Raw genomic sequence first — 15,163 nt, forward strand, 5'->3', positions numbered from 1 at the left:
TCACAAAGGGATGCTTTTCCGGCCTTCGGAGTACCAGCTCCCAGTGCCCACTTCATTGAGTGGCTCCTGCATGCACCGGGACCAAGGATACCATCCAGGTGAAAGGTAGGAGTGCCACCCTTGATCCCAAGTGAAGGATATTTGAAAACATTTAATCAAGAGAACAGGTATCCAGCCAGTTGTGTTTGCTATGTGGGAGGAGGAGGCACCGAAACCCTGAAACTCAACAAGACTCCCAAGTAACCTGAAACAGCAGAGAGCGAAGGCTCACTGCCAGGAAAGGAGAGAAACTCCTTTTCCCTCAAGCATGTGACAGGTGACATTAGGGGAGGGGAAAGTGCCCAAGCCCTTCTGCCCCTGCGGCAGGAGCAAGGGTGCCGTGTCCAACCTCAGCTTCCCACCAAAGGGGAAGAATTGATGTGGCCAGAGTCCACCAACCACAAACTGGACATGGCTCAGGCTGCCTGGGTTTGGACCCTAATGCTGCCACTTCCCAACAGCAGTGCACCTTAGGCGGGACACCCAAAACACCCCTACCTATGCAGAAGGAGGTCCGTGTTAACGTCTAGGCCGCTGGGGTCCCCATACTTTTTACACAGGGGGCCAGTTCACTGTCCCTCAGACCGTTGGAGGGCCACCACATACAGTGCTCCTCTCACTGACCACCAATGAAAGAGGTGCCCCTTCCGGAAGTGCAGCGGGGGGGGCGGATAAATGGCCTCAGGGGACCACATGCGGCCGGCCATAGTTTGGGGATGCCTGTAGGGTATAGAATTGTAACAGAGACGTGATGAATGAACATTAAGAGTTTAAACCCTTTTTAAAGGCCTGGCACATATAAAGTGACATGTGTTTGTCACATAAAAAATTAGACTGTGCGGGGAAAACAGCTGTGTTAAGCTTGCTTGCGGGTTTACCAGATGCAAGCACTTTGCCTGATTGGTGCATGAGCCCGTGGCAGCACCACGCGTGCATGGCCTGTGTGAGGCTGCGGGTGCTTGCCCTCAGCAGCGGTTTTCCCAGGTCTCTCTCCCGCCACTGTGAGGTGCAGTTTTCCTGCTCCCTTGCCCTTCACTGGACATAACAGATTTTCCTTTGTTTATTAACTCTTTTCCTTTTTTGTTTATTCACTCGCCTATCTTTGAGAGCCTCCAATAAATGGGTATGGCCTTATGCTTTCCAGCTCTGCAGTTCCTCTACCCTCTGCCCGAATTCAGTGTGAACCCGCCTGCCCTCGGCCACCAGCGTTACAGACTGCCAGCCTACCCCCTAAGGGCTTTCATCTAACCATCACGCTGCTGCTCTTCTGAGTTGTCCAAGCCTCCGTACCAGCAACAGAAATCCTTTTATGCATCAACTCTTCTAAGACTGAGAGACTAAAGATACTGTGAGTTCTGCAGATTTTCAAAATGGTTTAAAAATGTACAGCCCTGGCTGGGTAGTTCAGCTTGTTAGAGCATCATCCTGACATGCCACATTTGTGAGTTCAATCCCCAGTTAGGGCACTTACGAGAATCAACCAATGAATACATAAATAACTGGAACAACACATTGATCTCTCTCTCTCTCTCTCTCTCTCATCAATAAATGAAGCAAATCTAATGTAATAAGTGTACAATAAAACAAAAGCAGAGCCTACCCTGCAGTATAGGTTAGGTCAGTCAGATCTTTCCTTTCTAACTATCAAGAGGCAAGGATCTGATACCTGTGATCTGGGGAGCTCTTCTAAGAGTAAACTTGAGCCTGGCATGTGGTGGCACAGTGGGTAAAAGCATCGACCTGGAACGCTGAGGTCGCCAGTTTGAAACCCCAGGCACATATGAGAAGTAGCTACAACAAGCTGATGCTTCCCTCTTCTCCCCCACCCCCCTTTCTCTCTCTGTCTCCTCTCTCTAAAATAAATAACTAAATAAGTAAAATCTTTAAAAGTAAGGTTGAGAAGAGACAAAAGAGTTTTCTTTCTCAATCTCTAAGTATTTCAAACTACATAGTAGATCACAGCAATGATTATAATCATCAGCTTCTGAAGCAGGAAGAAGCTCTTCTCATGACAACAGAAGGCGGGAACATCCTTGGGTCTAAAATGTCAAATGTTCTGCAACCTGTTTCAATATTGGGGGGGGGGAGATTTATTCATTACAAAAGAAATTTAGCTGTTCTGTTTAGGGACACACTATGAGCCAAACTGCAACTCTGGGCTATGGGGTGCACCTGTGAAAACAGACTCCCGCCTGGACCTGCCAAAGCCTGAAGCATGTGTGGCTGTCGCCATCCACAGAGTGTGGGAGGGAGGGGGTGCAGGCAGGCCTGGGGGCGAGGCTCTGCCCACAGCTGGGGCTCAGAGTGCCTTCACTAGGACTTAGAACTGAGCCTCAAACACGGCGGGATTTCCTACTGCAGAAGCTGCGAGATGACATGATATCTTTATATCCCTGCTCCCCTTTACTATCTTTTTTAACGAAATGTCTACATCCACACAAGGATCTCACCTCAGGAGTGCTGTATCTGCCACCTGCAGTGGGAAACCTTTTTAGGATTTGAGTGGTATCTGTGCTGGGACACACCTCTTACGTATTACCATTTTAAGACATATAATGAGAGAAACAAGAATATGTGTTTTCTCAAGAGGAATGTCTCAGGAACATGAAACCAAACACATACTCAGAGGAAATGTCTGTTCAGCTTCAAGAAACAAAAATGAATAAGAATATAAATCATGGAGAAGAAGAAGAAGAAGAAGAAGAAGAAGAAGAAGAAGAAGAAGAAGAAGAAGAAGAAGAAGAAGGAGAAGAAGAAGAAGAAAGAGGAGAAGGAGGAGGAGGAAGAAGAAGGGGAAAACCTTAGGTGAAAGGCAGGTGTGGCCAGGCTTTACTTTCCTCATAGGTAAGAAGGAAGTAAATATTAAATAATATTTGTTATTTTGTTACACACACACTCATTTCTTCACTTAACAAATACTGCTTCAGCCCCTGCCGTGTGCCAGGCCTGTTCTAAGTGCTGAGGATCTGTCAGTGAACCCTGCAGATAGTAATCTCTGCCCCATGATACTCAGTTCTCACGGAGGAGGATGACAGCAAATGAAGCACACGCAATATTCATGACGCCAAGTGCTATTGAGGAGAATAAAACAGGGAAGTACCGTCTTCAGGCCAAGGAGAAAACTTTCACCAGAAACTGAACACTGCTGACAACCTCTTACTAAAATCTGTTTGTTTGTTTTTTTACTTTTTTAACAGAGACAGAGAGAGAGTCAGAAAGAGGGACAGATAGGGACAGACAGACAGATAGGAAGGGAGAGAGATGAGAAACATCAATTCGTTGTTGTAGCTCCTTAGTTGTTCATTGATTGCTTTCTCCTATATGCCTTGACTTGGGGGGCTACAACAGAGTGAGTGACCCCTTGCTCAAGCCAGCAACCATGGGGTCTTGTCTTTGATCCCACACTCAAGCCAGTGAACCCGCGCTCAAGTCGGGTGAGCCTGTGCTCAAGCCAGCGACCTCAGGGTTTCAAACCTGGGTCCTCTGCATCCCAGTCTGACACTTTATCCACTGTACCACTGCTTGGTCAGGCTAAAATCTATTCTTTAATTTTAGTTGACATACAATATTATATTAGTTTCTGGTGCACAACATAGTAATTAGACATTTATATGCCTTACAGTATGATCACCATAGTAAGTCCAGTATCCATCTAGTACCATACATAGGTAATATAATTATAATGGACTATATTTCCTATGCTGAATACTAGATTCCCATAACTAATTTTATAATGGCAGTTTGTACTTCTAAATTCTTTTACCTTTTCGCTCCTGCCCCCTGCCCTCCCATCTGGTGACTATCCTCTGGTCTCTGCATCATGTTTCTGTTTTGTTTTGTGTGGTTTTTTTTACAGTCCAAATATAAGTAAAATCATGATGTCTGTGTGTGTGTGTGTGTGTGTGTTATTGATTTTAGAAAGAAAGGAAGGGAGAAAGAGAGAGAGAGAGAGATCAATTTTTTGTTCCACTTACTTATGCATTTATTGGTTGGTTCTTATATGTGCCCTGACCAGGAACTGAACCTGCAATTTTGGTCTATCAGGAGGATGCTCTAACCAACTGAGAGCTACCTGGCCAGGACTATATTTGTCTTTCTCTGTCTAACTTCTTTCACTTAACATAATACCTTCTATGTCCATCCATGTTGTTACAAATGGCAAGATTTAATTTTTTTTACGGCTGAGTAATATTCCATTATATATAAATATAATATATTTTTTATCCATTCATCTATCAATGATCATGTAGGTTGTTACAATGAACATAGAAATGCATATATCTTTTGAATTAGTGTTTTTGATTTCCCGCTGGAACCTTGAACTTGGACTTTCCAGAGTCCGTAATTGTGAGAAAATGAATTTCTGTTGTTTAAGCCACCAGTTTGTAATATTTTGTTATGATAGTCCAAGCCAACTTGAGTTGGGTACCAAGAAATGGAAAGCTGTTGTAACAAAATACTTAAAAATGTGAAAGTGGCTTTGGAGATGCATGATAGGAAAATTCTAAATTGCCATTAAGGGATTATTGGTAGAAATCTGGATGTTAAAAGTGATCATGCCCTGGCCGGTTGGCTCAGTGGTAGAGCATCAGCCTGGCATGCAGGAGTCCCGGGTTCAATTCCCAGCCAGGGCACACAGGAGAAGTGCCCATCTGCTTCTCCACCCCTCCCCCTCTCCTTCCTCTCTGTCTCTCTCTTCCCCTCCCGCAGCCGAGGCTCCATTGGAGCAAAGATGACCCGGGCACTGGGGATGGCTCTGTGGCCTCTGCCTCAGGCGCTAGGATGGCTCTGGATGCAACAGAGTTACGCCTCAGATGGGCAGAGCATCGCCCCCTGGTGGGCATGCTGGGTGGATCCCGGTGGGGCGCATGCGGGAGTCTGTCTGACTGCCTCCCCGTTTCCAGCTTCGGAAAAATGAAAAAAAAAAAAAAAGTGATCATGGTGAGAGCTCAGAAAGAAAAACGGAGAACAGAAAGATAGCCTTCCCCTTAGACAATACAGACAATCAAGAACAGAATATGGTGGAAACAGGGGCGTTAAAGGCTATTCTGGTGAGATCTCAGGCGGAAATAAGGGACATGTTATTAGAAGCTGAAGGAAAGGCGATCCTAGCAATAAAGCGGCAAAGACCTTGGCTGATGGTGTTCTAGTGTTCTGTGGAAGGTAGAACTTGCAAGCAGTGAAACCGGCTGTTTAGTTGAGGAGATGTCTAAACAAAGTTCTGAATAAGTGTCATGGTTTCCTTCTACCACTTATAACAAAATGTGAGAGGAGAGAGATAATCTAAGGGAATTTTTAAGCAAAAAGGAAACAGAACTTAAACATTTGAAAAATTGTCACTTTATTTATATTGGAAAAAAAAATAAGAAAAAAAGTGTTGTGAAGAAAACACTAAGGATGTGGATGAAACACCATTTGATAAGGAGATCTATATGGATGCAAACCACAAATTTGACTACTGCCATTCAGAGATCATCAGCACTGCCTCCATCTTGGTTTCAAAGGGTAAAGCCACCACTGGTTTCAACAGGCTGAACTGCCACCTTCCAGAACCTGGGTGGGAAGCAGGGGACACAATTCAGCCCATAACATTCGACCCCTGGCCCCCTAACTTTGGGACCTTAATGTATACAAAATATTCTTTCCATCCCAATGGCCCAAAAAGTACAAGGGGGGGGGAATCTGCTGCCTACTACTGCATGGGCTGAAGCTTTGAGCAAGTTACAGGCCCAGGAGGACAAATGACATCGATGCAGCCTCACCACCAGGCTCTGAGCCAAGCTGCCTGCCAGCTCTGTGACCTGGTCTGTGATATCTGCAAATCACGGCAGGACCAAAGTTCTGAAAAATCATTTGAGCCTGGTTCTGACCTGGGGAGTCCAGAAAACTGGTGGAGGAGACCTCAAAACCACTAGAGAGGGAGGGGCAAGCCAAAGGAGAAAACTAATTCAATGAAAGAAAGCCAACAAAATCAGTAATGAGAACAAAACTCATGCCAAATTAAATTCAGTTTATAGCACACAAACAATATATATGGGATGCTCAAATGATGAAATAACTTTAGTTTTAAAAGTAAGAGAAATTATGAGACAAAAGCAGTAAGAGATGAAACATGAAGAAATGAATATAAACAATTTAAAATCTCGGAAATAAAAAATACAGTCATTAGCACTGTCAGTGTAAGAGATGTCCAAACCTAACTTATAGAGAATTTTAATAAGAATTTATATAAGCCATACTGATCGCAATACCGGGAAGCAAGATCTTAAACGTTTGGGAGAATGACAGTTTGCAGTTTCCTTTATGCATTTGGAGTTAAAGAGGGAATTTTAAGGGAAATTACAGGAAGATGGGAGAAAACAAGTCAAGGACTGTATTACAGGATGATTAACAAGGTTATATGTCTTTTGAGGGTGGTTACACTTTCTAGGAGTCTAGGAAATAGGATTACTTCTGGTATTTCAAACGTGTTAATCTAGATGTGTAAGAACAAAAGACAGGGTTTGCTTAAAAACCTTTTATTAAAGAAGTTAAATGCCTGGGACGTGACTACCCACCATGAATTGCCCAGATAGGAATTTATGATCAGATCACCCTGTGAGGTTACTTTTGGTTAGATTCATTACAGCTTCCCTTTTTTTCATTCACAGTATAATAACAAATAAATGGCATTGAACTCTGGACACACACAAAGAAAGAATAAGTTTAAAGGAAATAGTCCTGAAGAATATAGGTCTGTACTCTTTAAAATGGTCAAAAGCGAGGGGGCTTATAGGGAGGAAAAGAGTAAGGAATTGTTCCAGACTGAAGGAGATGGAAGAAACATGGCAACTAAATGCATCGTGTGTTTCTGGATGAGATTCTGGACCAGAAACAAACAAAAATGACATTAGTGGGACATTAGGCAAAATCTGAATGGATCTGTGGATGGTACAGTAGTGATATATCCATGCTGATTTCAATGTTGAGTCAGAACTTACTCTATGGTTGTGTAGTAAAATGTTGGGGAAATACACTGTAAAATATTTGGGAGTGATGGAGATTGTATCTGCAGCTCATTCTCAAACAGTTCAGATAAAAACTAATGATATTCATTAGAGAGCGTTGGTGGGGAGGGAAATGGGTGAACAAGGTCAAAAAGTACAAACTTCCAATTATAACATTAATAAGTTCTGGGGATGCAATGTATTGTAATTTATAGCATGGTTACTATAGTTAACAATATTGTAATATATTTTTGAAAACTACTAAGAAAGTAGAACTTTAAAATGTTCATCATGCCTGACCAGGAGGTGGTGCAGTGAATAGACTGTCAGCCTGGGATGCTGAGAACCCAGGTTTGAAACCCTGAAGTCACTGGCTTGAGCGTGGGCTCATTCAGTTTGAGAGTAGACTCACCAGCTTGAGTGTGAGGTTGCTAGCTTGAGTGTGGGATCATAGATACGACTCTATCATTGCTGGCTTGAGCCCAAAGGTCGCTGGCTTGAAGCGCAAGGTCACTTGAGCAAGGGGTCACTGGCTCGGCAGGAGGCCCCTGGTCAAGGCACATATGCAAAAGCAATCAATAAACAATAAGGTGCCACAACTATGAGTTGATGCTTTTCATCTCTCTCTCTCTCTTCTTGTCTGTCTGTCCCTGTCTGTCTGTCTCTCTCTCTCTTTGTGTGTGTCTTTCTCTGTCTCTCTCTCCCTCTCTCTAAAAAAAAAGAAAATGCTTATCACAAGAAAAAAAATTGTAACTATGTAAGGTGATGATGAATGTTAATTAAACTTATTGTGATAATCACTGTTGTAATATATACCTATATCAAATAATTATGTTGTATACCTTAAACTAACACAATGCTATATGCCAATTAAATCTCAGTAATACTGGAAAAGATTATTAGGAAGAGATATAAAATAAATGGAGCTCATGAAATGAGAGATCTGGGTGGGAAGACAAGCTTTATTTTACTGTTCTCTCAACTTCTCTGTAAGTTTTAATTATTTCAAAATAAACTATTTAAAATATAATAAAACATCAGGATATAAATTACAGCCTAGGAAATATAATCAACAATATTTTAGTAACTGTCAGACTACATAGATTTATTAGTGTGATACTTTGTAAGTTATTAAATGTTTCAACACTATATTGTATACACACTTGAGTTCAAAATAATACTATGTCAACCGTAATTTAAAAATTTGTAAAAAACTAAATTAATTTAATTAATTGGTTTTTTAAAAAAGAAAGTAAAAAAGCGAATGATTTTTTTTCCCTTTAAATGAGAAGCAGGGAGACAGAAAGACAGACTCCCACATGTTCCCCAACCAGGATCCACCTGGCAAGCCCCCTATGGGACAATGCTCTGCCCATCTGGGGCCCTTGCTCTATTTCTTGGCAACCAAGCTCTTTTAGCTCCTGAGGCTAGGCCATAGAGCCATCATCAGGGTCAACTTACTTCAACTGAGCCATGGCTACAGGAGAGGAAGAAAGAGATAAAGAGAGAGAAGGGAGAGGAGGAAGGGTGGAGAAGCAGATGGTCACTTCTCCTGTGTGCCTTGACAGGGAATCGAACCCAAGGACATCCACACCCTGGGCTGATGCTCTACCACTGAGCCAACTGGCCAGGGCCAAATATTTTTTAATTCATTCATTGATTTGAGAGAGAGAGGAAGGGAGAAGACAAAGAGAAACATTAATTTGTTGTTCCACTTATTTATGCATTCATTGGTTAATTGTTGCTTGTGCCTTGACTGGGGATCAAATCCACAATCTTGGCATATCAGGATGACGCTTTAACCTGGACAGGACGAGTCTGAACAATAATCCAGTCTACCATAGGTTGTTAAAATGATCGAATAAATTTGTCAAGGTGCTTTGCACTAAAATATTTAATAAATGTTAGTTCTTTTCTCCTTATTTAAAAAATAGTAAAATATAAATAAGGATTTCATGATATGTTTATATGACCCAGTATAGTGTCAATTAGGAAAAGCTGATTCTTGACACCAGTATTTCTTTTTTATTTTTTTAATATTTATTTATTCAATTTTAGAGAAAGACGAGAGAGAGAGAGAGAGAGAGAGAGAGAGAGAGAGACAGTAGGGGGAGAAACAGGAAGCATCAACTCCCATAGGAGCTCCAGTGGCACAATCGGTTAGCGCGCGGTACTTATACATCAACTCCCATATGTGCCTTGACCAGGCAAGCTTAGGATTTCGAACCGACAACCACAGCATTCCAGGTCGACACTTTATCCACTGTGCCACCACAAGAAGCCAAGATACCAGTATTTCTTAATCAAACAAGAAAATGTTTGTCTTACTACCTAAAAAAAGAAGGAGGGAGGGAGGGAGGGAGGGAGGGAGGGAGGGAGGGAGGGAGGGAGGGAGGGAGGGAGGGAGGGAGGGAGGAAAGAAGAGTCCAATTAACCTTTATCTCAGAAATGCAAAGAGTAAGATTGTTACCCATGCATGTCAATGGTGAATTGATTTTTACCGCTTTTACTTCAGAAGGCAAAGTCTCCATAAAGTGTCTGAAGCTTTGACTGTACCCACCTGAAATGAAGACATAACACTACTTTTTCTGCTCTGTCAGCTGAGTTACTGAAGGGAGCAGTACGCAAAGTGAGAGAAGTCACAGAAAGACAAATACTGCCTGATTTCACTTATATGTCAAATCTAAAAACACCAAATCATAGAAACAGAAAGTAGAATGGTGGTTACCAGGGAATGGAGGGTGGAGGACAGGACAGATGTTGTTTAAGGGTAAAAACTTGCCACAAGTTTTAAATTGGCCTTAGAGATCTAACACACAGTACATTGAAAATAGACAACAATATCATGTTATAATCATCAAACTTGCTAAGCCTGGCCTGTGTTGGTGCAATGAATAAAGTACGAACTGAAATGCTGAGGTTGCCAGTTCAAAACCCTGGGCTTGCCTGGTCAACAAGTGATCAATGAACAACTGAAGTGAAGCAACTATAATTTGATACTTCTTGCTATGCCCCCTCTATAAAATCAATAAATAAAATTTTTTTAAAACTTACTAAGAGAATAGAATTTAATTATTCCAACCACTGAAAAGAAATGATAATTATGTAATGTGATAAAGGTGCTAATTGCTGCTACAATGGCAATCATATAGCAATATATAAATGTATCAAATTAATATGTTGTACACCTTAAATTTGCACAATGTTATGTCAAATATATCTCAATTTTTTAAAAAAAAAAAAAGATGTGAGAAACTTTTATTTGCCTCAGTTATTCACTTCTCTCTATATTCACGCCCTTTAGCTGTGACTCTGCAGCTGTTTTAGGGTCTGTTTGGGATTTATTTATTTATTTACTTACTTACTTACTTACTTTTTAAAGAATATAGTGTTAGATTTCTTAAATTAGCAACAATAAAAGTTGTTAAGTGTTTACTACATGGATGCAGTGTTCATTTGACTAGATTTCCTTACAGGATTTCTAGGGGGAATTAAACATAGAGATTTTACATCACAAAAGCAGGATACTGTGTGAAGTATTCAATATCCTACATGTGGTTGAAAGAGTTAGACCCACCAAACAGTGTTGTTTTTCTTTCTGTGATAACAAAGAAAACGTGGATGGCACATTTTAAGAGTGACATGTGTAAACGAGAGTGCTTCCTCAGGAAGCGACTAGATGGCGAAGGGTCTGGGAAACGGGCCTATAAGGACCAGTAAAGGAAGTGAAGGTGTTTACACTAGAAGGAGAAGGTTTCAAGGAAACACAAGAACTGCTTTCAAATCTTCCATGAGATAGTGTGCGGAAAAGGGATCACATTGAGTCTGCGTAGTTCAAAAGATCAAACTAACCAATAAACAAAGTTCATATGATGGAAGATTTGGGGTTAAAAAGGGAAATTCACCAATGATTTGAGCTATATAGCAGGGAGCGGGCTGCTGCCTTGCGAACCAGTGGGCTCCTACTCTTAGACACCCAGGAACATCAAAGCTTTGGAGAAGTGATTCCTAAATTAAGTAAAAACTAACACCAGATGATATGGAAAGACTACTCCGAGTCTAAGCTAGTATTATGACATCTCCAAAATTACAATCACTTTGATTCATTGTACTTACTACTGAATAGTGAAATATTTACTTTATACATAAATCTCAGAAACGCACCTGTAGTAAGGTCAGTCTGCATATAGTAACATTTACAAACTTCAATGCTACATCCACGCTCTCCAGGGAGGTGGACATGACCTGGGCAGAGTAAGGAAGAAAAGCTCAAAGGAATTAAATGTGCCAAGAAGGGTCGTGTGTGCGTAACAGCAGCTGTTTGAATATATGCTTTAGCTTAGTTCATTAGAATGTCTTTAGGGACAGGGGAAGTGGGTGCAGCTGGAAAGGCATGAGGAAGTCCATGGTGGCGCTGGCACAGGTCTGTACCTTGATTAGGGTGGTGGTCGCTCAGATCGGCATGTGTGATAAAATTGAATAGAATTCTCCCTCCCTCTCTCTCTCTCTCTCTCTCTCACACACACACACACACACACACACACGCATGTAAAAACTAGTGAAGTCTGAATGAAACCTGTAGGCTTGTTAGCAGTTTTGTCCCAATGTCAATTTCCTGGTTTTGATATTGTACTAAAGTCGTTTCCCACGCAGGGATGCCGGGGAAGCCTAAAGCTAGTACTCTCTTTGCAGCTTCTTGTGAGCCCATAATTATTTCAAAATAAAAAAGCACAAAACAAAAGGAAAGAGAAGAAGGTGATGGAAAAGGAGGAGGAGGAAGAAGATGGCCATTCAGTCGCTTGCCTCGAAGCTGTGGAAGAAAGGGGGACTATAAAAGGGGAAAGAAATCCCACCAGGAATGGGTTACTTATTTCCTGGGTCTCTCAGCTGCAGTAAGTCTCTGATAGACTTCCTTCTCTATTCTTGCCTCCCTCAAACATCGTCCTTTTGGCAGACTGTCTAAAAAATCTAACCAAGTATCTCTGCAGCTTGTTCATCATTAGCAGAGCACCTTTCCCCGACGGTCTCCCCCACCGCATGAACTTGATCGTACAAGGCTGCCTGGGCACACCTTGCCTTTAATCCTTCCTCTCAGTGGGCTCGTGTTGATGGCGCTGCCTGGTACACTTTTTCCCTTCACCTTCATCGAACTCTTCCTCCTCTTAAAGTGATCAACTGAGAAACCTGGATTCTGAGGTACCTGTCTTCCCCCGTTCCAGGACTGAGCTAAGTTTTCTCCTGGCACACTGCTTGCTCCTGTCTAGGGAGAACTCAGTTCCATCTGCGCACCACCCACTCAGAACAAGAGCCCGAACAGTTGAAATGGAGGCTGGACACAAACACCAGGTTTGGCTGGACCAAACATTATGAGGGAATTACAGCATCCCTTCTTTCTAGCCCTCAATTTGCAACACGGTTTTAAAATTTATGTTCACACTGGTCTCCCCCTAGACCAGGGGTCTCAAACTCAACTCAGCATGTGGGCCGCAGAGCAAGATCACAGCCATTCGGCGGGCCGCACTAGGTCTACAAAAGGCAACTGTTACGCAACACTTTTCTCACTGCAGTTGAAAACAAAAAAAAATCAGTACAACAAAGCACAATCGTACATGCAGTTTACTCAGTGTCACAAAACGACCAGAAACTGTAGTTCGCATCACAACTGCTGTTAACTAAGCTAATATCTAGCTAGGATGCTAGAGAAATGAAAAATACAAGTAGGCCCCTAGGCTTACTAAATTTTATCCAAAATATTTTGAACTTCGTGGATTAGTCTGCGGGCCCGCACAAAAATGTTCAGCGGGCCGCATGCGGCCCGCGGGCCGCGAGTTTGAGACCCCTGCCCTAGTCTGAGGGTTCCTCAAAACAGAGATGGTCTTTCTTCTCTGGACCCGTGACGCCCATCAGAGTGCATAGCGCACAGGGTTGTTATGGAACAAATTGATGTCCTGCTTACCTGGCCCAGAGGACAGACCTTCCTGCGCACACTAAGTTTAGAAACAACTACTTCACACCCAAGACCTGGAGTCAGGGTGAGTAGCCCTTTACCAAGAGTATGAAAAGGGCAGACAGAGAAATCACTGCACCCAAAGTTGGTGGAGACCAAAGACAGCGTTAGCATTTGAGTTCCCTCAGAGGGAGGCTGTGGAGGCTGCAAGCCAGAACCGATGGCTCGGCTTCTGGCCAGGATGGGAGAGGCGGTCAGCACAGGGCAGTGACCAGGCACACAGCCAAGGTCAGGGCCCTTCACAAACCTAGGAACCTGACCAGAGTGTAGTTTTTTCTGAAGACAAAGAGAGAAGTGTCTCGCATAACATAGAGATCTTCATCAAACTTAGAAACGCGCTGTTGAAATTAAGTCACAGCAGCAGAAGAGCCGTGGCAATGAAGGTAGAAAGTATACATATTTCAAAAGCAGCATGCCCCTGCAGTGGCCTGAGTCCACATGTGGAAGAACAAAGAAGACTCAGACCACAAAGACTCACGGGTAAGCCAAGGAGGGAATGACATCTAGGAGAACCAGGACGAGGGTTGGCCAGTCTCTCCCATTCCGGGTGACACAGATTATCACGACTAACACTTCAGGGGTCTTTTTGAAGTCCCCCCCGTTTTGGAAGTACTTCTCAAATTAGGTTTCCAAACTTCTGAGTGACAGACTCTCATCTCACTACTGTGAAAGGAGAAACCATTTAAACTAATGGGGAATTAATTACTCATCATCTTAACCTGATTTTAATGCCTTTACTCAGACTGCCCATAAGCGAATCTCCCAGGCCTCCAATCTCACAAACACCAGTTGCCCGGTGGGGCTCTCTAACTTATGAAATTCTAGAAATCCAGGCTCCATCTGATCTTGCTCAGGACCAGTGACTTAACCATAGTTTGCACTTGGGAAAGCCGTCAAGTACATGTGACCTGAGAAGTTAGCTATTGAGGAAGAAGAGGACAATTAGTTCTTTGATGCTTTAAAAAGGACCTAAGAGGCCCTGGCCAGTTGACTCAGCAGTAGAGCGTCGGCCTGGCGTGCGGGAGACCCGGGTTCGATTCCCGGCCAGGGCACATAGGAGAAACGCCCATTTGCTTCTCCACCCCCACCCCCTCCTTCCTCTCTGTCTCTCTCTTTCCCTCCCGCAGCCAAGGCTCCATTGGAGCAAAGATGGCCCAGGCGCTGGGGATGGCTCCTTGGCCTCTGCCCCAGGCGCTAGAGTGGCTCTGGTCGCGGCAGAGCGACGCCCCAGAGGGGCAGAGCGTCGCCCCCTGGTGGGCAGAGCGTCGCCCCTGGTGGGCGTGCCGGGTGGATCCCGGTAGGGCACATGCGGGAGTCTGTCTGACTGTCTCTCCCTGTTTCCAGCTTCAGAAAAAAAATTAAAAATTAAAAAAATAAAAAAATAAAAACGACCTAAGATTCCTATGCGTACAAATGTACTCTTTCAGGCAACCAGGGCAAATGAGGCAGGTCAAGTCTGCTTCCCCAACACATTGCTCAGCCCGCCCCTTCTCCTCACAGGCTGCCCTGGCATTCAGTGAGACCTGACTGTTTTGTTTGTACAATTACATTCTGGAGAAGAGGGCTCTCAACCAGCAGATATGAGTCTCCTTGTCTCTACCCACACATACACAGTCTCCCAGCCCTTTAGGGTACCACCTCTGAAATGTAAAGCAGTGGGAATAGGTAAGGATGCTCGTGTTAAATGAGTACCTATTTTGTGCTAGACACTTCTCAGAAACTATCTCATTTGAAACAAGGTTTCCCTGCCCAGTGATAAAGATCTGTTTTAGTTCCATTTTGATACTTTCTCTTTCTCACGGTCCATTATTTTCTAAAGTTAGGGAAACACCATGTAGAAGTAACCCTGCCAGGTATCATTGCCTTTAGCTTGGAATCAGAGGAAGTCGGGTGTTTGCGCCTCTCATGGAACTCCTGAATGCCAGTCTCCCACCCAGTCCAAGAGGAGCTGCCCTGAGATCTTCAACTGGAGGAGTTGGGGAGTTGGGGCGTGCCTTAGCACAGGTCTGCTTTTCAAATATACTGTATTTACATTCCAAGGTAATTGATGGGCAGTATCTGGAAATTAGTCAGGAAAAATGTTAGTTTTGATAAATATCAACCTTCTAACAAAACAGAACTCCCTTTTCCT

At 43.2% G+C, this 15,163-nt stretch overlaps 1 long non-coding RNA gene across 2 annotated transcripts; it reads left to right on the forward strand.

Moving 5' to 3' along the window:
- LOC136315419 (uncharacterized) lies at positions 1 to 11,865 on the forward strand. 2 transcript variants are annotated; one of them, XR_010727503.1, is made up of 3 exons: positions 1 to 105; positions 1,184 to 1,387; positions 11,718 to 11,865. It is a non-coding gene; the product is annotated as an uncharacterized lncRNA (long non-coding RNA). The 2 variants fall into 2 exon arrangements; XR_010727502.1 differs by lacking the exon at positions 11,718 to 11,865 and adding an exon at positions 9,541 to 9,954.
- The last annotated feature ends 3,298 nt before the right edge of the window (positions 11,866 to 15,163 follow it).

Source organism: Saccopteryx bilineata, chromosome 11 (genome assembly GCF_036850765.1).
Source record: "Saccopteryx bilineata isolate mSacBil1 chromosome 11, mSacBil1_pri_phased_curated, whole genome shotgun sequence".
Lineage (NCBI taxonomy): Eukaryota > Metazoa > Chordata > Mammalia > Chiroptera > Emballonuridae > Saccopteryx > Saccopteryx bilineata.